Source organism: Eretmochelys imbricata, chromosome 3, assembly GCF_965152235.1.
Source record: "Eretmochelys imbricata isolate rEreImb1 chromosome 3, rEreImb1.hap1, whole genome shotgun sequence".
NCBI lineage: Eukaryota > Metazoa > Chordata > Testudines > Cheloniidae > Eretmochelys > Eretmochelys imbricata.
In genome coordinates this window covers 21,413,543-21,438,218 of record NC_135574.1, presented here as the reverse complement: position 1 = coordinate 21,438,218, position 24,676 = coordinate 21,413,543, and the positions used below count along the sequence as shown (strand labels likewise).

Genomic DNA, 24,676 nt, shown 5'->3' with positions numbered 1-24,676 from the left:
CATTTTGACGATATAAAGCACTGTATAAGTGCTAAGTATTATAATTACTATTATCAGTATTAACTAAAGCATATAGGTTAACTTGTCTCTCAGTGTAAGGAAATCATTCTGCATACTTTGGGAAACAGATTTCTCATGGTACCAAATCAACCAAGACACACAGAAAATATTATTACATAAATAGGCAGTAAGTCTAGTGGTTAGAGCAGGGGACAAACATTCAGGACTCCTATGTTCTATTCTAGACTCTGCTGGTGACTCTGTGAATCTCCTTGGTCAAGTCACTTAACCCTTCATGCCTCTGTTTGCCTATATGTAAAACGGTCATTATACTCTCACACTTTATTGGAGTGTCATGATAATAAAATATAAAGTGTTTTATGGTCCTCTGTTGAAAGATCCTGTGAAGGTGCACTGTTTCAACACTAGAAATGACACATGCACTTGCAAATTAAAAGTAAGTTATGTGAAATTTTAAATACAGATTTTTCTATCTGGTTTTGCTCCCAGCCAGCCTGCTGTATGCGTTCACCATCAACTTCTCACTTAAATAGCTAAGGCTCAAAGACCTGGATGGTTCAACGGATTGGTAATAGGATGCAGATCCTTTCACCTTCTGGTGTCCAATATAAATCTTGATAGCAACTGCAAGTTTTTGCCATCTGTCAGCTCTTTCATGGTATATATGAAATGGACTGATTTCCTAGTCCAGTTCCTAATTGAGTGGTGTGCATATCACTAATAGAAGCAACTGGCAACCTTGCTGGTAGCATGAACTGGGAGGCCAAGGAATGAACTGGCATAGAACCTGATTATATTTCACCATATGTCCCTCCAAAACAGATTGACATTAGCAGGGAAGTGTGGGGAGGTTTCTACTGCCACTGCCTATGAGATCTGGTGTTTAATACTATCAGTTCATAGCTTTTCAAGTACATGTATGTCACATTCCAGGAAGCAATCCAGACCAGTGAGAGGTTGTGTTACCACCTGTCCTGTAACCCTGGGTGCCTGATAATGCTTTGCTGTGGTATATCCCAAGCTGGGACACTCACAAACAGCCAGACTGCATGCTGGTCACACCCTGAGTGTCTGTGTATAGCTACAGTCCTGGCCCAGCAGTTCTGACCCCAGAACCTGTTAGCAACACTCCAGTCATACTCTTACTTCCACCAGCCTGGGTTACTACTTACAGGGTGGCCACAACACACCCCCAGTCCCGAATTTTCTCCAAAAATATGTGTTCTTCACTATCCAGCCTTCTTCTGGGCTGTTCAGATATTAAAGGTCTGTTGTCTCTCTAAAGGGTCAATATTCAACAGCTTGCTACTTTAACTGGAGTTCCCAAACAGTTCAGTTTAAACACAACACAGGATTGGTTTAGATTAAAATATGAAACAAGTTTATTAACAAAAGAAGATAGGATGTTAAGTGAATTCAAGTATCAGATATTAAAGTCAGAAAGAGTAACAAGAGAAATAAAAATAAGTTTTAGCTACTACAAAGCACTTTAACAAGCTAGACTTGGTTCAAGGTAAAATCCTTACCACAGGTTCCCAGCAATACAATACGGCTGACCAAATTCTGAGGTCAGGATTTGCCCCCAAAGTCAAAGGGCTGGTTCCTTTATCTTCTCAGGTCAGTGAGTCAGAGTGAGAGATTGGGGTGTTTTTGCCCCTTCAGTTTTATAGTCCACTCACCCTTTTGAAATGCATTTTCCTGGGGTTTACCCCTAAATAAAGTTCATTCCAGCTGTGAGGACAGAGACATGGAGTCTTGTGGTGAAAGAGGTTCCATGTTGTTTGCTAGAATGCAGAACAATCTGTTCCTGCCCAGCTTTGTTGCCAAAGAATGGACACTTGACAGGTTATTGCCAATCAACTTTGATGGCACCAGGCTAGAGCAGTGGTTCCCAAACTGGGATTTGTGAACCCTTGGGGGTTCGTGAAACGTTACAGGGTGTTCTCAGGAAAAAATTCCCTAATGGCGGACAGAGGTGTCCCTTGGGACCCCGGGCAGCATGGGGCCAGAAGCCTGAAGCCCCTGGACTTCCAAGAGCTAAGCATATCAAAGCAAGCATATCTATCACACTGAGGAGATTTAAACTTCAAGACTTCTTATAAGAAATGGAAAGGGAGGTGGATATTTTTTGTGGTTTTTAAAATTAAGTAGGCAGCTAGTACTGTTTTTAAAATTATCATGAAGAACAAGTTTAAGTTTTGCTGTAACCTGCGTTGTTTGCCCGGACTGCTCAAGACCTGAATGCTTGTGTAGGAGGAACTCTTTGATTTGGCTTCTTAAATAGCTTCATGCTGTTTCACATCTGATACTCCTTGATGAAACATAGGAGCCTTGTCTTATAACAGGCTTATTCAAAGTGATACAGTACAAGCTATGAAAGTGAGATCTTGGAAGACTGCTGCCATTCTCATAATGTAATAAAAATACTGTAATGATTAATAATAGTGTGTAATAAGCATGTCATAAAACAAATTTTATATTTCCAAGATCACTGCTTTTATAATTTATACTCAGGTAAAGGAGAAAATCCCTGAAAATATTCATTTTTAGGAGGGGGTTTGTGAGACTTGACATTTTAGTGAAAGGAGTTCACAGGCTGTTAAAGTTTGGGAACCACTGGGCTAGAGGCATCAGCTTGTCTTTTGTCTTTGGGAAACCGGTTTACCCCCCTTCCCAATTGTCTGGTAAACACTTTTTAGTTATCATTTCAGCTTATGTTCATAACTCTTAATACACATATCGTACATACATTATGCAAGGATATTGATGATCAGTGAGTTATTCATTTTAAATGATACCTCACGAGGCATGTTTTGCACAAAGAGTATTACAATAATGTGAATACAGGTGTGTGATAGAGAGTGAGTACAGTGATGCTATCGGTCACAATGTAATCCCTGAGCTCAGACACATGGTCAATAGGAGATTTTATAAAACAGATTATAGGGAAACTAGATATGTAAGGGCAAGAGTGACTCCTCAGGGCAGAGAACAGTAAATCTCTTTTTGATATCACACAGACAGGTTAATTTCAAGGGTTTTTTTCAGGCAGGGTCTATAAATGCCTGACTTTGAATGGTACAACTGGCTTCATGTGATCATTCAGTATAAATTGCTATCCTCAGCGTTTGGGTACTGGTCTAAAACAATGAAAACTGATCCTGCCTGTAAACTACGTATAAACAAAAACATGCTTCTCTATTTCTGTAGCTTGACTTTCCGAGAGAGTAAAATGCAAACAGTACAATCTACCTGGGAGAGGGTAAAGTGCAAACAGCTTCAAAAATTACCAGGGATGATGCCAACTTAAAAAATAAATAGAGCTGGTTGGAACTTTCATTTCACTAAGCCAAAATGTTTTATGGAGTTTCCTTACTGACAGAATTTTATCTAAAAGGTTTTTGGTCGAGAGAGAGAAACAGACAGACTCTGGGCTTGTCTTCAGTGCTAAAGAAGGTGTATTTTTTACTTTTGGGTATCTAACATGCATGAGCTATCCTGAGATAAAAACCACAGTGAAAACAAGGCACTCTAGTTTTATTACAGTGTAAACTAGGCGAGGTCAATAATACCCTGCTTGGTGTTGCAATTACACTACAGTTACACTAGCTGGGTTAGTATCATACATGCATGCACATGCAAGGGCTTATTTTACTGATGTTTCTACAATTTCTAGAGGTCTGGTGAGGAGATCAGAAGTTGAGGTTGATTTTTTTTTTTAAACAGAGGGGTAAGTTGCACTACTGATAGGTTAACACCAGTGTTTTAAAACTTGAGTGCCACTTAACTTTAGGCACCAAAACAAGTGACATGGTCTTCAGAGGTGCACATTCCCCACACGTCCCATGGGAGCCAATGGGAACTAGGGATGCTCAGCTCATCTAAAATCAGGCCACTTATTTAGGTGGCAAATTCAGTCACCCAGGTAAAAATTGTACGTGTGTGTGTGTGTTTTTATACATATATAAAGAAGGGAGGGCAGGGAGAAGAGTGTGAGAGCACATACACGGATACTGAAGAGATAAAAAGGGTTGTGATACTTTTTTTTTTTCCAAGGAAGAAACCTGACTTGCCAGAGTAGGTGAATTCTGTTCTAAGCCCATCCGGATTCATCTGTTATGTATCTTGGCTGTAAATGGACAAGTTATCTCTGTGTATATCATTTCACAGAGTTGCTGCAGTTTTAAAACAGCAATGTTCTAGTCCATTGACAAAACTGTGGTTCCCATACTGTCAGAAATTGGAACTGGCTCGGAAATGACTTGCTCTCTCTATGTTAGTGACAGAATCAATGGCGGTTGCGGTTCACTTCCACTTCTAAGGCAGAAATATTCTGAAGCTTGTCTGGCTCTGGCTGAAGAACCTGTTTTAAATTATTTGGGGTGTACAAACAGTTAATGTAATCACCGTTAACCATAAGAATGTAGGATGCAGATTCCATACCAGTTATGTAACTCACAGTTTACAATGAACTTAGAGATCAAATCAGCTGGCAGAAACAGGAAGCAATCCATTACTCTTTATAACTGATCCATTACAGTGACCCATGTTCAGTAAAGCGGTATCCAAGTACGATACTAAAACTCACATGCAGAATCTGCAGCCACACACCATCGATCCATATAAAAAAACATTAGCATGTAGAAATAAGGCATACTTTGAAATCACAAGACTGGAAAGAAATACAGTAAGGAAGTTTCAGAAAGCATTCTTAATAGATCACTGACTCCTTCAAGAATTTGTGGAAACCTAAGGCTGTTTGTCTGTCAAAAATAACACTTATTTTGATATATTTTAGTTCATCCCATGTATTAGTTTATTATTCCTCTGTTGCCTTGGCAGAGGAAAAGCCATTATATGTCAGGTGAAACCCACTACATTTTTCAAAGATAACATAATGATGTACTTAACGGTAATCTACGGTCCACATTTGACTTGAGAGTGTCACATTAATCAACATTTCTTTTACTCAGCATGCAGGAACCTGCAGGCAAAATCCCTAGGGTCACGGAAATATACCCTACTTTATTAACACAGCTGTGCAGAGAAGGTATCCAAGTTAAAGCACATGACAAAACAGACATTTTCTTATGTTTCTCTCTCATCAAAGCAAGATTTTCTAGACTCACCAATTCCGTTTGCTCTCTCTGTCCATATTTTAAACACTTGCACTCTCATTTGAAATCGACACACGAGAACTGCTGAGATACTGTCTTTTTCTCTGAATATAAAAAGATTTTTTATGCTCTAAATGAGTTTTCCTTGCACTGTATATTTAAAGTCAGTATTTTGTTAGTTATATTAGCTAGCCATTTACCTTCACATTAGATAAATACAACCACAGTATTATGTGACAGGGAACAATAGAATTAGGACAAAAAAAGATGCCAGGAAAGTTTGTGAACAAAGATACAAATATTTAAAAAATATTTCACTACAAGGGCTCCACCGCTGCTCCTGTGGCAGGGGCTGAGAGCTGCTGCTCCAGCCCTTAGGAGGCTGACTCAACCCCAGCCACTTTCCTGGCGGCCTGGGGTTGGCCACTGGTTGCTGCTCTAGTGGCCCCAGGGCTGACCGCTGGCTGCTGCTCTGGTGGCTCCTGCTCCAACAGCAACAGGCTGACCCCCGGCAGCTGATTCAGACCTGCCACGGCTCCAACCCCAGCGGTGCTGACCTAACTCTGCTGATGCTTCAGCCCTGGGACTGCTTCTCTGGCAGCCCCGGGGCTGACTGTCGGTAGCTGCTCTGGTGGCCCCAGGGCTGACCGTTGGCCAGCTGTTCTGGCAGCTTGGGGGCTGCTCCTCCGGCAGCCCCGGTGCTGACAGCTGCTCCTGTCCTGCCCCAGAAGTAGTCCCGGAAGTCCTGGAAAGTCACAGAAACCATGACCTCCGTGACAGAATCATATCCTTACTCATTATACCTATTTTACAGACGGATAAACCGAAGTACAGGGGAGCTTAGTAACTTGCTCGAGGGTAGTTTCTGTATACATGAAAGAGCCAGGAATACAGACACAGGCATGCTAGCTCCCGGTCCCCTGCTGTAACCACCAGATCACACTCCTGAAGAAGTGGAACTGATAGAGTACAAAGTCAGCAAACAATTTGAAGGAGAAAAAGCATGTTTGTGTAATTAATCCAAACTTTGGAGGGAAAGAGGGTTGTACTGTTCAGGAGTGCCAGTGTGTATTCTTGTAGTTGGTTAGTTCAAATAGATTCTTATGTTACCAAATGTAACCCGCCTGTACGTGCTGTTACATGGGTCAAGACGATCTCCCACTTAGGACATATGTTTTTTATACATCCAATTTTAATTTTCTATATTTTGCATTTAATAATAGCCCAGTTTCCATCTTGGTACTGGATCCTCCTCATTTTCATTATTCTCCCCTTCCCAAATCTCTCATTGTACAGCATGCAACCTATGTTAATGAGTAACGGTTTAGTGTAAGTGACAGAAAGAGGCACATTGCACGAATTTTCCATGGAAGTCACTGGCACATGAATAGCGACCTCATGCAGAGCATAAATTGTTTCACAAGTGAGCTTAACTAGTTGGACTATGCAATTCTCAGGAAATGCACTGTTAGGAAGTAAGTGTCAAAACTGTAAATTATACACTTGACTCTCTTCTAATGGGATTAAGGAATATTTGCTCCCCAGAAAATGTAAACTTCTTTGTGTGTATTTAACTGGCTGATGGCAATGCTTGTCAGTGCCACTTGAGTAAAGAGTCTGTCCCCGTTACTCAGTTTTCAGAACTCAGAGACTAATCCACGACTCATCACAGGGCCTCCTGGCGTGATTAGTTATAGGAATTCTCAGGATAGTGATCCCTGTGCTCAGCGTTAACTATTGGCAGGATCAGAGTGAAAATGTACTCATGCGTGGCTCTGAGCCCTGCAAGTCACCCATACACAACTCCAGCGGGAGAGACACAAACACTCTCAAAAGCAGAATTTATCTCCTAGCATCTGGGGAGTTTAGGAAAAGACAACAATTAATTGTCTGGATGCATTTTTAAGAAACTCCCTCCCTGCAAGCAAATCAGTACTCTGCTTGGGAGCAGTGGTGTGAAGACAGCAGTATAGCAGCATACAGTAAAGTGCTTAGACAAAGATGAAAATGTATTTACAAGTTCTGGACAGTAATTTTTTTTAAATGTACATATATACACTAATTCAAACAACTGTGCCCCAGGTACAACACCAAGGCATAAAAGCAAACCATCCTTAGATGAGGATAAAGAGTGGTTGACACACAAATTGCTCATAATCCCAGTTTACCAGGTAAGTTTTGGATGTAAAAACACTTGATAATTTCTGAGATGTCTGCTATATGGTATTAGGCCTAGGGATGCTCCTGGGCCCCAGCCAATTCACCCCCAACCCAGATGCAAACCTACAATTCTTTGCTGGCTAGATTTAGTAAGGGCAACAGATCCCAATGCAGAGCTGTGTTGGATTCAACCTTGGATTCAAGGTTCAGCGTGTGGGTGAACCTCAGCCCCTATATGTGAATGAGTGGGCATGTGCTAAGGTTTTCTGTGAAACGTGGAAACCCGTGAGTCCCCTTCCCTGCATTCCCCTCAAAAGGCCCAAGACCATCCTTCTAACCGTAGACATTATCAGGAAGAGAGTCCACCTCAACTGCTTTCTCCAAGACCCTGGTTGACCTCCTCCAATGCCAGTTCAGCTACTCTATCCTCAAGAGTCTGTACTTGGTCTCTCAGGCCTATGAGCTGTTTGCACTGTGTGCATTCATACACCACCTGCCCAAAAGGAAGGTAACTGCACATGCAGCATTCAGTGCAATAAACTGGGTAGCCCCCATCCTGCTGCCGGACTTCTGCCTGCATTATTTTTACTCTTGCAGGGGTTTTTGTGGGGGAAGGACCAAAAAAAATTCCACCATGGCTAAACAGCAGAGTAAAAGAGGTGGTTAGAGGCAGAAAGGCATCCTTTAAAAATTGGAAGTCAGATCCTAGTTAAGAAAATAGAAAGGAGTATGAACTCTGGCAAGTCAAGTGTAAAAGTATAAGACAGGCCAAGAAAGAATCTAAAGAGTACCTAGATAAAAACACACAAACTAACAGCATTTTTTTAAAATACATCAGAAACAGGACGTCTACCAAACACTCAGTGTGGTATTGGCAATTGAGGTGCTAAGGGAGCACTCAAGGAAGACAAGGCCATTGAGAAGAAACTAAATTAATTCTTGTCAGGGTTCCCTCCCCACTCTGAACTTTGGGGTACAGATGTGGGCACCCGCATGAAAGACCCCCTAAGCTTATTTCTACCAGCTTAGGTTAAAACTTCCCCAAGGCACAAATCCTTTCCTTGTCCTTGGATGGTATTGCTGCCACCACCAAGTGATTTAGACTAAGATTCAGGAAAAGGGTCACTTGGAGTCCCTGTTTTCCCAAAATATTCCCCCAAGTCCCTTCACCCCCTTTTCTGGGGAGGCTTGAGAATAATATCCTCACCAATTGGTACAATGTGAGCACAGACCAAACCCCTTGGGTTTTAGGACACTGAAAATTAATCAGGTTCTTAAAAGAAGAATTTTATTAAAAAAAAAAAGTAAAAGAATCACACTTGCAAAAATCAGGATGGAAGGTACTTTTTACAGGGTAATAAAAAGATTTTAAATACAGAGGATTCCCCTCTAGGATCAGCTTCAAAGTTACAAAAAAAAAAAAACAAAACCAAAAACAAACCCAAAAACCCAGGAATAAAACTCACTCTTAGCATAGGGAAAATTCACAAGCTAAAAGAAAAGATAATTTAATGCATTTCCTTGCCATTACTCACAATTTTTGTAATCTTAGATGCTCATTTCAGGTATGTTTTCAGGAGATATATTTCCTGCCTGGTCTCTCTCCCCCCATCCAGAGAGGGAACAAAGAGAGCACAAACAAACCCTCCCCCCTCAGATTTGAAAATATCTTCTTTCCTCATTGGCCCTTTTGGTCAGGTGCCAACTAGGTTTTTCGAGCTTCTTACCGCTTACAGGTAAAGATTCAGTACAGCTACCCAGGAGGGATTTTATGCTACCCTTAGCTGTATGTTTATGACAATTCTTTACATTGATCTTCACTGCAGAGATGTGGGAGAGATCCCACACCCGATCCATTCTTTTCAGGTGATAAATCTGAGGAATTGTCCCAGACTGAGGTGTCAATAGAGGAGATTTTGGAACAAGTTGCTCAATTAAACAGTAATAGGTCACCAGGACCAGTTGGTATTTACCGAAGAGTTCAGAAGGAACTCAGATATGAAACTGCAGAACTACTAACTGTGGTATGTAACCTATTGCTTTAATTAGCCTCCGGGCCAGATGACTGGAGGATAGCTAATTTAACACTTATTTTTTAAAAAGGCTCCGGACGTGATCCTGGCAATTGCATGTTGGTACGCCTAACTTCAGTACCAGGCAAATTAGTTGAAACTACAATAAAGAACAGAATTATCATATGTGCAAACACAGTATGTTGGGGGAAGAGTCAACACGGCTTTTGTGAAGGGAAATCATGCCTCATCAATCTAAAATCCACCAGAAAATATAATGATGTTATATAATCCCATGGTATGTCTATACCTTGAATACTGAGTTCAGTACTGGTCATCTCATCTCAAAAAAGATATATTAGAATTGGAAAAGGCATAGAGAAATGCAACAAAAACGATTAGGGGTATGGAACAGCTTCCATAGGAGGAGAGATTAAAAAGACTGGGACTGTTAAGGGCGGAAAAGAGATGACTAACAGGGATATGATAGAGGTCTATAAAATCAGGAATGGTTTTGAGATAGTGAATAGGGAAGTGTTATTTACCCCTTTACACAACACAAGAATGAGGGGTCACTCAATGACATTAATAGGCAGAAGATTTAAAACAAACAAAAGAAGTAATTCTTCACACAACACACAGCCAATCTCTGGGACTCATTGCCATAAGATGTTGTGAAGGACAAAATTACAACTGGGTTCAAAAAAGAATTAGATAAGTTCATGGAGGATAGGTCCATGAATGGCAATTAGCCAAGGTGGTCAGGGACACAACCACATGCTCCAGGTATCCCTAAACCTCTGACAGTCAGAAGTGGGGACTAGATGACAGGGAATGGATCATTTGAAATTGCCCTATTCTATTCATTCCCTCTGAAGCATCTGGCCACTGTCAGGCAGCGGGATACAGGGTTAGATAGACAACTAGTCTGACCAAGCATGGCTGTTCTTATATATAGCTTAATTTATATTTAGGGCTGTCAATTAATCAGTTAACTCAAGTAATTAAAGTAAAACAAATTAACTAGATTAAAAAAAATCACAATTAATCGCAGTTTTAATCACACTGTTGAACAACAGAATACCAATTTAAAGTCGTTATAAATATTTTTGGATGTTTTTCTACATTTTCAAATATATTGATTTCAATTACAATATAGAATACAAAGTATACAGTGGTCATTTTATATTATTTTTGATTACAAATATTTGCATTGTAAAAAAGATAAACAAAAGAAACAGTATTTTTCAATTCACCCCACACAAGTACTGTATTGCAACCCCCTTATCGTGAAAGTACAACTTCCAAATGTAGAATTATTTTGGTTTTTAGGGAAGTCATTAATTGCAGTCAACACACGATTAACACAAAACAAATTAACGCTTTTTTTTTTAAAAAAGTGTTAATCGCACGCCTCTGTTTTGATCATCTTCACTTGCTGTACTTCATTGCTTCACAGATATTGGCACCGTTCTACTGTGTTCTAATGATCTAGAGTGATTAAATATCAGAAAAAGTTAATGGAGCAAAGCAGCAAAAGTTCAGGTCTTTTGAATGGGAAACGTATTTTTAAAAAACTTCCAGAAGGTTCTCTGGATAAAAAGACGGTTATCGTTAGCTGAGTTCCAATACTATCGAAGTACTTCAAGTCTGCAGTACCACCTATGTGCTAAATATGCTTTTGCCTCCAGTTCTTGTGCTACAAAAAACCCACTGACAGCAAATGAATCCCACCAATCGTGACAGAGTAGGCTTACAGAGTTTCAGGATTGCTGCACACCCATGGATCAAACGAAGTACAACACCGTAACCAATGCTACTGCAAAGTGGATAGCTATGGACTGCAGACCACTTAACATTGTAAATGACAGAGGGCTAAGAGATATTATTCAAATTGCATCTTCCAATCAGTCATACACCTTGCCTTCCCAAGGACCCGTTGCAACACAAATACATGACCTATATCACAATGAGCACACTACAAATTTGGAGCTTCAGAAAATGCACTAGCTGTTGCTTTGACTGGTGATCATTGGACATCCTTGAGCAAGCAACGCGATCTTGGATCACGGCACACCTGACTGACACTGCAGTTTGTTTAACAAAAAGAAAAGGAGTACTTGTGGCACCTTAGAGACTAACCAATTTATTTGAGCATGAGCTTTCGTGAGCTACAGCTCACTTCATCGGATGCATACCGTGGAAACTGCAGAAGACATTATATACACACAGAGACCATGAAACAATACCTCCTCCCACCCCACTGTCCTGCTGGTAATAGCTTATCTAAAGTGATCATCAAGTTGGGCCATTTCCAGCACAAATCCAGGTTTTCTCACCCTCCGCCCCCGCCCCCCCACAAACTCACTCTCCTGCTGGTAATAGCCCATCCAAAGTGACCACTCTCTTCACAATGTGTATGATAATCAAGGTGGGCCATTTCCTGCACAAATCCAGGTTCTCTCACCCCCTCACCCCCCTCCAAAAATCACACACACAAACTCATTCTCCTGCTGGTAATAGCTCATCCAAAGTGACCACTCTCCCTATAATGTGCATGATAATCAAGGTGGGCCATTTCCAGCACAAATCCAGGTTTTCTCACCCCCCCACCCCCATAAACACACAAACTCACTCTCCTGCTGGTAATAGTTAGGTAATAGACCATCCAAAGTGACCACTCTCCTTACAATGTGCATGGTAATCAAGGTGGGCCATTTCCAGCACAAATCCAGGCTTTCTCAACCCCCCGGGAACACACACACACACAAACTCACTCCTGAAGAGAGACATTATAGCTCAGTGATACTGATTTTGAAAATGTGCTGGCAAAATTTAGACAACATGTGGGTCATTTCAAACACAGTCCAGCTAACAGTACAGAGTTAGAAATACAACAAGCTGCAAATAGGCAGAAACAAGAACCTCTTGGACAACTGATTTCAACCAGATGGAACTCCGCATTGGGTATGGTTCAGCGCCTGCTTAGAAATAAAGTCGTTATCAGGGCTACATTCGCTCTTCAAAAGCACCATCTACCAGTGCCAACAGGTAGAGACTTTGAAAACCTGCAAAAGCTAGAAACGCTACTTGAACCCCGCAGATTTGTGGCTGAACAACTTGGGGAAGAATTGGATGTCTGCGGCTGCATGGTTTTACCCGCATTCTGCCATATATTTTGTGTTACGGCAGTCTCGGATGGCAACCCAGCATATGTTATTTGATTTAAAGAACACTTTCACTGCAGATTTGACAAAACACAAAGAGGGCACCAATATCAGATTTCTAAAGATAGTTACAGCACTTAGGGTGGTTTAAGACTCTGAAGTGCCTTCCAAAATCGGAGAGGGACGAGGTGTGGAACATGCTGTCGAAAGTCTTAAAAGAGCAACACTATGATGCGGAAACTACAGAACGTAAAGCTCCAAAAAAGAAAATCAACCTTCTGTTGGTAGCATCTGACTCAGATGATGAAAATTAAGGTGCGTCGAAGCCCACCTCTTGGTGCCAGCTGGTAGAGGGCACAGCGTTATAGGGATCTCCTGGCTCTGGTCTCTACATAATGGTCATCAAAGAGTGTCCTGTAAGAATGTGTCACGCTGGTCATCATAATCATTGCAAAACTCATATGGATAATATTTAAGGAGTTGTGTACATATATACTGAAAATTATGCTCTTAAGGAAGAAGTCCCCAACTTTCTCCATCATATCCACCGTTACCGGTAATGAAATCTATTCATACCCCCAAGGAGCTGCAGGCGGGAGCTGGGGTGGGCATGGAGCTAGGGCCAGGAGCCGAGGCCGGCGCTGCATCTGGGGCCACGGCAGGGAGTGGGGACTGGGGCCCGGAGGCGAGAGCCGAGCTTGGCCTGGGGCTTGGCCTGACTTGGCAGAGCTGGACTGGGTGGCTCTTCTTCCCCACCCCTCCCTCTGGGCCCCACTCGGGGGGGTGCGCCCCACAGTTTGGTGACCACTGTTTTAAGGTCCGTGAATTGGGTCTGGTTACCAGAACGTGACAAAAAAGTTTCTTTCAGGCAAGGGACACTTATCTACCTGTCTGGCTACATGTAGACTGAGTATTGTATATTCACAATGAACTCCTGTTTAAATCTAAGCAAAATGCTAATCAAGTGATTGCAAAGACTCTAGGTCAGGTCTATACAGGAAAAAACAAGTGAAGACTGTGGCTGGTCAGATCTACATCTGGGTGAGCACAGGTACACCCTGTGCACACCCAGTTATCCTTCACTGAGAGGACAAGTTGCCAGCTGACATGTCTTATGAACAGAGGATTACAGCTGGGCTGGCTGTTTAATGCTGGGAGAGACACTTCGGGTGAGCCAATCTTTATAAGTCAGGGGAATGTCAAGTGAGTTAAATTTAGGCTCTACAAACCATATATAAACGTTTCCATTAATTCTACTTGCTTCTTTTCAAATCTCTTCTCTTTATTCAATAAACTTTTACTTGTTTTCACTATAAATACATCTAAGTGCTGTGAGTGGGGTGAAGCGCTGCTCCTAAGGTGAAACTGGTCAGCTGGTGTGTAGTGTCCCATTGGGGAACAGCAAATCTGTGAAGTCTATGAGTGTCCAGTGGAACAGGAGCTGGAAACTCCAGGGGGATGCTCTGAGGACTTGGGGGTTGGAGTGTGCTTATCCCTGCAGAGGGACAGCGGAGCCTGTGCTGACTGAGAGAGGAGTGCTTGGGTTGCCTGCGGCTGGTGGAGTCAAGGAGCTGATCCTGGAAGGCCTAGACAACTTTTCCTCACACTAAGGGCAGGTAGTAGCAAGGTTCCTAACAACTCTGGGTACCCTTGGGATGGGTGGCAATGTGTAATGCTTCCCAATTCCTCACTGCACTGCATTCCAAAGCAGGCTGCTTTCCTCCTCCTCCTCGCTGCCCAGGAGAGAGCAGGAGTTGGGGAAACAGAGCACAAGAGAGACGGTCTTGCTGATATCAGTTCTGAGCGACAATAGCCTAGAGCAGCAATTGCAGGTAAAGTCCTGCTCGGTCCCTGAAGTCCCAGGATGGAGCCTCAGTTTCTCCATGCAGATGGTACACATACAGACTGATATACATAGCAAAGGACATGAGCATGCTCAGTGCAGATGGAATCTTCAGAGAATTTAGCTGCTAGACTAACAATTCTCTAATATTGTGGGACCAACATGGCTACAAGAATACTGCATACAAGCCTCTACTGAGCATGTACGAACTGAGATTTTTTTTTAAAGGCTCATAATTTGGCCAAATCCACATAATTTTTCATGGGAAGAGCAAAAGACATGTCTCTGACAATAGGGCAACCCCACAGCCAAATTTCAAGTCCCTGCTAGAAAGCTAGAAAGTTTAAAAAATTCTTACAACCAATTTTTAACATTTATGTTAAACATGTTAAAACTATGTTTCCTCTAATCTCATTCTCAGAAATGGCTGAAGCATTTTCGCGGAAATAAAAAATCAGCCTCAGATAGACACCCAGTCGGGAAAATTTCAGTCTGAATGATTAAAGTTAGCGGTCGTTATGAGCAAATGAAAACAGTTCATATAATGGGAAGTGTAGGGCAAACTGTGTGTTGCTACTTGTGCCACTCTTAATAATAACCAACACCATAAGAGTGCAATGAAAGCTAATTAATGTTTGTAATGAATTTTAAAATGTAAACACTAGTCAAATACTGAGTATTATTAGTATTTGGCACCTCAGGCCCAATCCTCCAAATATTTATGCATGTTCTATAAGTAAGTAGTCTAGTTGAAGTCAATGAGATTACTTGTATGAATAACATTAAGCATGTCTGTTTGCAAGATGGGAGCCCAAATTATCTGGACTGCAAATTCTTTTTGCAGGGGCCTTCTTTTATATGTGTTTGATTATATGATGGGATTGTCTGCAATAGAAGAGGACTGAACTCTATGACCCAGGAGATCCCTTCCAGTATACGTCTACCACTGTGCAAATAAATAAAAGCACCAGCATCCTACAATCATATTTGGCTATCACTACGTGGTACTAGATCAACAAAACTGCACTCTTATGACAACTGATCCAAAAGTAAATCTGTTCAGACCATTTTCATCCAACTACAGGCATTTTTTGTTTGTTTTTCAAATCAATCAGGAAAGGTTTCTGTAAAACAAAAAACATTTACTACTGTTAAATAATCCAAGCGGGTTACAAAACTATCAAAATGTATTGCGCTTAAATACTTTGGCGTAATTCTGGTCGTTGGCTTTAGCGAGCAGGTGCTGGGTGGTGTCAGTGGCCTGTGACATACCGGCCATCTGAGCAAATGATCTGGTGGTCTCTTCCTGCCTTAAACTCTATGACTCTATAAAATGTACTCATTCCCAGTCGTACACCCAGTCTCTCTTCTTGTTCCTCTGGAAGGTAATACTGTTTGGTTTCATTTCAACTTTCCTCTTTGTACAGAAGGGAGACCATGGATTGTATCTCTTGGGATATCCTTGGGGTATCGGGTATATACACATCTGCGATGAAGTGGTCTCCTAACATTACTACAACTGCTCTACACTACTGCAGCTGTACTTTAGCACAACTCTCTACTTCTCCCCTACACCCAACTCTCAAAGACAACCGTATAAGATAGCTAAGATTTATAACACAGAGGTAAGAGGCAAGTCTCTCAATTGGAAAAGGTCTCCAAATAAGTTTTCTATCAAGATGAACCATATATACCATCTTTCTTATTGTATACAGTTATTCATTGTGTAAGGTACTGAGGCTCTCGCAGTCAGCACTCCTGTCGCTGATGAGAATATTTGAATCCAGTTGGGCTGAGGCTAAGGTACATCGTTCAAGGCAGAGTCACGGTCAGATGTTGGTCACATCTGAACTGGAACCAGAAAATAGGCTCTTCCTGATTTTGGATTGGACCTAGACATTACATTGTAAACAATTATACAGATCTATGAATTTATTAATATAAATAAAATAAATTAACAGGTGGTTTGGAATTGAAGCTCTGATTTGGGTCCATCTCTAATTATAAACTTAAATAAAAATAGTTTCCTCGTATCCATAGAATGCTTTCAGACATTTTGCTTTGGAACTTTGGGATCTGTTATTGACAAATACAGGGGATCAGACTAGTGACTCATCTTGTCCAGTCTCCTATCTCAGACACTGGCCAGTACCAAAAGCTTCAGAGAAAGGTACAAGAAGGTTCACAATGGACAATGATGGAATAGTTTGCTTCCAGGTGAAGTTTCTTCTTAACTTCTGTCAATTATTCATTGTCTTCTGGCCTGAGACATGAGAGTTTACATCCCTATTTTTTAAACTTGTCTGCTGTAACTGTGGTGTTCTCATTAGCCACATCAATCTGTGTAATCCTTTTTTGAACACTACTAAGCTCTCAGCCTCAATGACACAAAGAAACATAAGACAGGGTTTTTCATCATACTAGGAATTATCTTGTGACTAAGCAATGAAACAGGCTGCTCAGTTTACAAGCTTCCTTTGGGTTGACTCACATTTATTTGTAGTTTTCAAGAAAACAGGAGCAAGACAAATCCTGGACAGCATGAGGCTAAAACAAAGCCATTTGATTCAAGAAATTTACAATGGGAATCTTGAGATCTATCCTTGCGTCCATTGACCCAGGGGATTTTCTGGCACTAGCAGAACTAAGAGACCTATTTACCTGAAAAACTGCAACTCTCCCCTTGTCATATTGCCACAGTTAAGATCAGGACTCAAAGAGATGGTTTTGTACACTTAAAACAGGTCTGTCAACTCCTTATTTTAAGTCTCTTCTTTTGAAAAAGCAAAAGTATTTGAAAGACAATTATACACATTTGTGGTAACAGTGTAAAACAACAAACTCTGGAAGTTAAAAATGCTGTTTATCCTTTACCGTTATTATAGTTTAGCTTCAATAAGGAGGGCTTTTTCCCTCAGAGAGAAAATTATTGCTTGTTATTCTCTTCTCCAGAGAATCCACATCATTGGCATGTCAGAGAAAAGAACAGACAATTCATTGGATGATGAAAGCTCAAGGTAAAGCGCCAATTAAACACTTAATCTCAGTAAATTTTGCTCATTTGCACAGGATTAAGGTGATGGCCAAAACTGGGGTACAGGAAGACATTTTCCTTATGACATATTGTTGAATACATAGCACAGATTTTTCCATGCGCTGGAGCGCTCATTAGGGACTGTTCTTTAACACTTGGGTGGGTGTTTCCCACACTATTATATACAATTGCAAGGATGTGGAAGTGTTGGACCATGTTGCTTTCCATCTGCTAAATCCATGGTTCTCAGTTTGCACTGTAGCCTCAGTGAGATCTGGCCATAGTATATCCAAGAGTCTTACCTTTAGAAATAGCCTCTATTTTGATAGCTTTATTAGCCACTGGAGACAATACTCAGCAACACAGCCCTATCACGTTATTGCACTATGAAGAATTCTGAAAGCTCTGAATAATGCATTGCAGCTACTGTACATGTATAAAGAAATAAGTTCAGAAATTGAGCACTTGTCTGGGTTCTGGCCATGAGTGACTAAGATTTTTATAAACGTCACTTTATGAACACAGTTGTAAACTATTTAATGCATACCAACAAGAAACTGAAGGTTAGCACTATTATCTCTGGGACAGGGTGTCTGCTCATCTATTATATTTAATTTTTAATTTCTATATATTTTCTCAATAATTTTAGGCTATTTCTGACATTAGAACAGATTAACAATGTTGTCATTTTATTGGCAAATGTGGAATATTATCCTTAATAACCACAGGAAAAAATCATCCAAAACACAAATGGGTGGGAGAAACCTAGGAAGTGATTTTGCTGAAAAAAGAATCGAGGTGATGGTGGACAGCAACCGAAACATACATATGTAACAGGATGTAAAAGAAAATAAAAACTGTCAAAAGGAGTTCTCAGTACAAGCAACAAAATTGATAAAGGGGCTGAATGGACTTATTAATGAGGAAAGATTCAGAGAGAGAAAAATGAATAATTTGACTAAGAAACAGATAAGAGGGATACATTGGAGAATAACTAGAAAAATATTTTCAGGATGTAAAGGCACCAAGTTCTAATAGTCTAGAAGTAGTTTGTGAACTCTAGTATATTTCAGTGTACAATTCAAGAGACAACCTCCCTGCCATTAACATGGGTTTTACTGGTATAACTCCACTGACATGCACTGGCAATAAAACCAAGGTAGTGGAGTGAAGAATTAGTGTCCACTTCTTTTGAGACCATGCTACACACACACAGTCAAAATGCCTTATAACTTTATTTTCAGCCTCCATTTATGTGCATGTAAAATTGTCATCCACATATCTACACATATACTTTACAGGTGTAAACACCATCATTCCTGATTGTACAGTTCTGTCACCTACACAAGTGATAGATTTTGCACCCACAAAACCCACAATTATTTGCACAAAGTACAAGCATACATATGTAATTTCACAGTTTTGCACACACAGATGTGGAGGCCTGGCAGAAAACTCAAACAGGGTATTTAATACATAATGATAATAGCTACTATGACTACGTACAAATATTTGTTCTTACTCAGCGTTCATTCTTCCTCTATGGTCTTCAAGCCATACTTGTTACCTTACTGAAAAGGAGCAACATTTTGCTTCAGTTAAGACGCACAGAAGAAAGAGATGGATTCAGTTTTGGCATCAACTTTTACCATCAACAAAACTCTCAGGTTTTGAATATGGAATCTTGGTGGTTCTGGTAGAAAAAAAAGACAGTTACCTGTTCCGTAGCTGATATTCTTCGAGATGTGTTGCTCAGGTCCATTCCACATTAGGTGTGTGTGGTTGCCACCTGCACTGGTGCCGGAAGTTTTTCCCTCAGCAGTATCCGTAGGGGAGCGGCTCTGGTGTCCTGTGGAGTGGCGCTCGCATAGCTCCCCTCAACCCTCAGTTCCTTCTTGCCGGAAACTCTGACAGTGGGGAAGGAGGGCAGGTTGTGGAACGGACATGAGCAACACATCTCGAAAAACACCAGTTACGGAAAGGTAACTGTCTTTTTTTCTTCAAGTGCTTGCTCATGTCCATTCCACATTAGGTGACTACAAGCAGTTCCCGGGGAGTTCACAGCTGTAATTGGATTGCAATACAGTTCCGCCGAACCAGTGTCGTCTCTAGCCTGCTGAGTGGCGGCATAATGAGACATGAACGTGTGGACCGAGGACCACGTCGCAGCTCTGCAGACGTCCTGGATGGGACGTGTGCCAAGAAGGCTGCTGAAGATGCCCGCACTCTAGTCGAATGGGCCCTGACGACTGGTGGCAGTGGGACCTTTGCTAGCTCCTAACAGGTCTTTATGCAAGAAGTGATCCAGCTGAAAATCCTCTGCAAAGAAACTGGAAGGCCCTTCATCCTATCCACTGTAGCGATGAAGGGCTGGGTCAATTTATGGAAAGGCTTGGTACGCTCCAAGTAAAAAGCCCAGGCCTTCCGGATGCCCAAGGTGTGCAGACGCCTCTCCTCAGCAGTCTTGTGTGGCTTGGAACAGAATACCGGCAGGAATATGTCCTGGATCATGTAGAAGAAAAATACCACCTTTGGTAGGAAGGCCGGGTGGGGCCACAGCTGGACCCTGTCCTTATAAAACACTGTGAAAGGCGGTTCTGAGGTCAAAGCCTTAATCTCTGAGACTCGTCTCGCTGACATGACCACCACCAGGAAAGCGACCTTCCAGGACAAGTAGGAAAGGGAGCAAGAGCCCAGCGTCTTGAAAGACGGCCCGGTGAGCCTGGAGAGGACCAAGTTAAGGTGTCCCCCCCAAAAAAAAGCCTCTCGAGGCCCCTCAGGAACCTGACAGTCATGTCATGAGTCATGTCTGACCTTAGATCAGCTGATGGAACGCGGAGATGGCCACAAGGTGCACTCTGATGGAAGAATGCACCAGACCCTGGGTCCTGAACTGCAGTAAGTAGTCCAAGATGGACTGCACTGAAGAATGTGAGGGAGAAATGCTGCGTTCCAACACCCAGTGGGAAAACCTCATCCACTTGGCCAGGTAAGTAGGTCTTGTAGATGGCTTCCCACTTCCCAGGAGGACCTGCTGGACCTCCTCTGAGCAGGTACGCTCCTCTGGGTTCAGTCACAGAACATCCACACCAAGAGGGGTAGAGACTCGATGTGGGGGTATAGGAGCCGACTGTGATCCTGTGACAGAAAGGGAGGAAGGGACTAGGGAGGGGCCATTGCCATGTGCATAAGTGCGCTGAACCAGTGCTGGCGAGGCCATGCAGGGGTGATCATGATAACCTGTGCTTTGTCCCTCTTGATCTTCACTAGGACCCAGCTGACCTGGGGGATCAGAGGGAACACGTACATCAGACCCTCGGCCCATGACAGGAGGAAGGCTTCGGAGAGGGAGCCCTTGCTCAGGCCCTGCTGGCAGCAAAACTGATGGCACCTTCTGTTTTGCCTGGTGGCAAACAGATCTACTTGGGGAGTTCCCTACCTCTGGAAGATCATGCGGGCCACCTCTGGGTAGAGTAACCACTCGTGGTGAGAGAAGTCCCTGCTGAGGTGATCTGCTAGGGCATTCCTGATGTCAGGGATCTGACCTGCTTCCAGATGGATACTGTGGCTGATGCAGAAGTCCCAGAGATGGAGAGCCTCTTGGCAGAGAGCCAACGAGTGCGCTCCTCCTTGCCTGTTGATGTAGAACATTGAGGTCATATTGTCCGTCAGGACTCTCACCACTTTGCCCAGCAGGTGTGGCAGGAAGACCACGCAGGCCAGCCGGACCACTCTGAGCTCCTTGATGTTTATGTGTAATGTTGCCTACTCTGGGGTCCACATCCCCTAAGTCCAGAGATGTCCGAGGTGCACCCACCAACCGAGGTCTGACGCGTCAGACACCAGCTTGACAGATGGGGCGGGACTGTTAAATGGGGCTCCTTCCAGGACCTTCTCACGATCAGTCCACCACTGCAGCGAGGTGAGAAGCACTGGGGGAATGGTGTTGATCTTCTCCGGGTGGTCCCTGGATTTGTAATAGGTCGACGCCAGCCATTGCTGCAGGGGCCTCATGCGGAGCCCGGCATGGTGGACCACGTATGTGCAAGCTGCCATGTGGCCTAGCAGGCACAGGCACACCCTGGCCATTGTCAGGGGAAATGCGGACACTTCCACAATGAGGTCCATCAGGGCCTGAAACCTGACTAATGGCAGGAATGCTCTCGCCCGGGTCGAGTCGAGCACGGCCTTGATGAATTCTATCCTTTGAACTGGAACTAACGTGGACTTTTTGTGGTTGACCAGTAGTTCCAAGGAGCGGCACATGGCTTGTAGTACATCATCATCATGTTGGACCTGAGCCTTGGAGCTGCCTTTGACCAGCCAGTCATCGAGGTACGAGTAAATCTGGATACCCCGACACCTGAAGTAGGCCACGACTACCGCCGTGCACTTGGTAAACACCCTTGGTGCTGCAGCTAGGCCAAATGGAAGGACTGCAAACTGGTAGTGGGCCGAACCTGCCGTAAAACGGAGAAAGCGTCTGTGTCCTGGGATGACTGCTCCCCTATGGATATTGCAGATGGAAAAACTTCCAGCACCAGTGCATGTGGTGAGCACACCTAACGTGGAGTGGGCATGAACAAGCACTCAAAAAAGAAACCACCTTTTCACATGCCACATGGAGATGTCAGAATAATTTTTTTTTTTGATTTGCAAACAGTACATTTTAGCAGGAAGCTGCAGAGAGAGAAGCAGTATGGAAACCCATAATGTCTTCAATATACTCACTTTTTTGATTATAACTGCACTGTACTGAGATATAAGAACTTAAGAATGGCCCTACTGGGTCAGACCAAAGGTCCATCTAGCCCAGTATCCTGTCTTCCCACAGTGGCCATTGCCAGGTGCTTCAGAGGGAATGAATAGAACAGATAATCATCAAGTGATCCATCATAAAGATGTATAATAAATTAATAAATTAAGAAACTGGAATAAAGGCATAGCAGCCCGGTTAATTGAACCTGGTAGCATTTTTCCTTCATTTCATTTTAGCTTGTGTTCACTATTACCACACTAACTGCACTCTGAAAACACCTTTGGGATTTACAGTAAGATGACAGAATCTTTGCAGTGTGGTTATGCCCAGAAGAGAGAGACCATGAATGACATCTCAGTAGACTATGTTTACCGTTGGTTACTTTCCTGCCACATTTTCTCAGTTGACAGCACAGTAAGGTCAGTCTGCTGTCTGAGGTGCTCAGATTATGGTGATGAGGGTCAGATAAGCCCCAAAAATAGACAGACAGAAAACCTGGTGCTGTATTTTCTACTTTATACGTTCTGCAAAACTTAACCTGCAACATTTTTGCTGCATAAAGCAGAATACATGCAGCTCCAGGGACGCTTCTAAGTCAGATTTTTGGGTGGAAAACTGTAATTTGCCTTAGTTATAGGGACTAATTGATATGCACTTTTGCAATTATCCTCATTGCTTTGCTATGGTTGCCAAGCTGTTCAATGAAGTGTTGCTCCTACAATTGCTTTAGAGCCCTTGTTGAAACGTGCACTACACAGTCTCTACACATATCCCTTACGTAGGTAGAGAAATTCAGGGGCAGTAACAGCAGTGACTGTTGCATAAAACTGGGATGACGATAATTTTACTTTACTTTGATATTATTTCTTCATTTTTCCAAGTTGGGTCAGCGCCCCAGCTGCCTGGAAAGCCTCAATCCTCTACTGTGATTATTCCCCACCCATCAATAAACTAAGAATAAACTCAGATACTGTATACACTGTACCAAACAGGGAGCAGATACAGGCAATAACAAGACATTATATTTTTTTCAGTCACTCTCTTGACTCTTATCTATGCTTAGAAAGCACACACCTAGCCTGACACACAAGAGGCGTCTGACTCCTTAAAGTGCTACACTGACATGGCTGTCTTCACAAACTTCTCTGTGTTCAACAGGACTGTCACTTATGGGGCAAACTAGAGAACAGTCAGCGAGAGCTGAGGCAGAAGGCAGGCGGTAGCCAGGGCTCCCGTCAATGTCGCCTCTAGAGATTTGCAAAGCAAAGCAATTTGGAATTCATAACGTTCTTTAACAAAACAATATTACCTTCATATTGTGTTGCATATGCATTCTAAGCTCAGGCTGGCTGTGTGACAAGGGCTGTTTCCTGCTGGAGTGCTGCCTTCCGTTTACCTTTGTCCCGTGTCAGGGATGTCTCTGCTTTTTAGCATCTTATGCATTCTCTTTTGCTCATACTTAGCTTCATGGTTTTATATTTAAAAGATACTTGCGTCATATTCTTGCCTACTAGTTTGGAGTCAGTTCAACTTCAACGAGGCTTTATTGGCATAAAGAGTGGTGCAAGTGTTGCCAAAGTGTGAGAAAGAGATGGATCCTTCAGGTATCTCTCAGAGGCAGGCACTACCCACCTGGGACAGACTCTCAGCTGCTGTAAATCTGCATAACTCCACAGACTTCAAAGGGGCTACATTATTTTACATCAGTTAAGGATCTGGCCCCATTACTCTGAGTTAGAGAAAGATCCAAATACCTCAGAACTTTGGGGAAGTTCGTATCCATACCTAAACTTAGCAGCTCATCCTATTCATATAATGGGCTGGACCAAAACAATGGACTCAAACATCTCTGTATTCAAATTTTTAGGTCAGGCCCATTTCAATTTTTAATTGGGCATGCTTACAAGGGATCTTTAGCCAGGTGTGTTGCTTAGTTCCAATGTACACTGTGGGAGATGGTATTCATAAAATTTTGTTGGAAGACCTACACGTTATCCTCTTCAAATGGGTTCCAAGAGCACAAATTGTCTTCTAGAGATATGCTTATGTACCTGCCTAAAATTACTACCCCCTCTGTGAGACTGCACCACTCTGTGTTGCCCTACATCCCTTCTCCCTTTTCTTAACAGTACTTTCAAACTACAAACAGGCAGCAACACTCTCCACCTGTGGAACTTATTGCCGCAATATATTCCTGGCAGCCACATTTCAGACATGCATGAGTGCTAGATACTAGGCTAATACTTTTTAGAGGCAGGGAAGCAAGCTGGAGACTCAAGAGCAGATCCTCAGCTGATGTAAATAGTCATTGCTCCATTGAAGCCAATGAAGTGATGACAATTTACATCAGCATAGCATCTGCACCTCAGTCTGGCAGGGTATCCAGGATGGCTTAACTTATAAACTATGGGGTAGGAAGAAAGGAATTTAGCAGGAAGAGCAACTAACAGGAGGCTTGAAGAAGTTGTAAGTTAAAGTACCCATTCCACACCCATTTTAATTTACACACTCCTCAAGTACATTAGGCATGCTAATTTACACTGCCTTACATAGGGTTGCCAAC

At 42.5% G+C, this 24,676-nt stretch overlaps 1 protein-coding gene and 1 pseudogene across 10 annotated transcripts in view; one reads left to right on the top strand and one right to left on the bottom strand.

The window, feature by feature from the left end:
- LDAH (lipid droplet associated hydrolase) overlaps positions 1-24,676 on the bottom strand; it is a 186,414-nt gene that overhangs the window by 56,806 nt on the left and 104,932 nt on the right. The window lies entirely within an intron of this gene.
- On the top strand, positions 12,106-12,791 carry LOC144262454 (uncharacterized; annotated as a pseudogene).